Source organism: Gopherus flavomarginatus, chromosome 11, assembly GCF_025201925.1.
Source record: "Gopherus flavomarginatus isolate rGopFla2 chromosome 11, rGopFla2.mat.asm, whole genome shotgun sequence".
Classification (NCBI taxonomy): Eukaryota; Metazoa; Chordata; order Testudines; family Testudinidae; genus Gopherus; species Gopherus flavomarginatus.
The window spans coordinates 10,897,490-10,898,654 of record NC_066627.1 but is presented as its reverse complement, the minus strand read 5'-3'; the positions used below and the strand labels follow the sequence as shown (position 1 = coordinate 10,898,654).

At 48.7% G+C, this 1,165-nt stretch overlaps 1 non-coding gene across 1 annotated transcript; it reads right to left on the bottom strand.

The window, feature by feature from the left end:
* Positions 1–574: 574 nt before the first annotated feature.
* Positions 575–656, bottom strand: TRNAS-AGA (transfer RNA serine (anticodon AGA)). Its single transcript has one exon. It is a non-coding gene; the product is annotated as a tRNA-Ser (tRNA).
* Between the last annotated feature and the right edge of the window lie 509 nt (positions 657–1,165).

Genomic DNA, 1,165 nt, shown 5'->3' with positions numbered 1-1,165 from the left:
CTCTAACCCCCTGTTCCAGCACCCCTGACACAGAGCTAAGCAGGCAGCAGTGTGTGTGTGTCACAGAGCCTGCTGTGCTGAGCTGAGCCAGTGAGGGAAACAGTGGCTGATGTTGGGGCTGTCCCCTTCCCCCTGCCTCAGGACTGGTTGCTTGCAGCAGCTGTCTGAACTTACAGACAGTGTGCCCACACAATCCCTCTCCCCACACACACAAACACACTCTCTACCCCACCAGGCACATTGCAGTTGAAAAGCAGCTGGCAATCTAGTAGGATTCCCATGGAACAATGGGATAGAGAAACCTGCATCATGTGATGCTGTACCAGCCCATGAGGCTTTGCAAACCCTTCCCAAAGCACCCGCAGCCAGTTGCACAGCTACCCACAATGCACTGCTCTCTGTGGCCATCCAAGAGTCTAGCCTGGATGTGTTCTGGTGACACAAGGGGCATAGTGTGGACATGCAACAGCTGTTTAATTGAAACACTTTAAAGCCACATTACCCAATAGTGTAGATATAGATTGAGAGTGAGATAAGACCCAGCTCTTTGAAACTGAAGAACCACAACTTCCTCCGTAGTTGGCAGGATTTGAACCTGTTCAGGGAGACCCCAATGGATTTCTAGCCCATCACTTTAACCACTCAGCCACAACTACTTGCTTAAGATGTGTCTCTCACTACACTCCAGTTCTGTTCTCACTGAGTGATCAATTCCAATTGTTCCCTCAGACCAGCTTCCATAACACACACACTGCTGTGCCATTGTGTAAGTGTGTCCCTGGCTGAACTGCAAGAATTCCTGGGCATGGCCCAACATCTAAACAAGTACTTTGCCTCAGTTTTTAATAAGACTAGTGAGGAGTCTAGCGATGATGGAGGGATGATAAACGGGAATGTGGATATGGAAGTGGATATTACCGCAACTGAGGTAGAGGCCGTACGTGAACAGCTCAATGGGACAAAGTCGGAGGGCCCGGACAATCCCTATCTGAGGATATTAGAGGAACTGGCGCGTGAAATTGCGAGCCCATTAGCGATAATTTTTAAGCAATCAATAAACTCGGGGGTTGTGCCGTATGACTGGAGGATTGCTAATGTAGTTCCTATTTTTAAGAAAGGGAATAAAAGTGATCCGGGTAATTCTAGGCCTGGTAGCTTGAAGTCT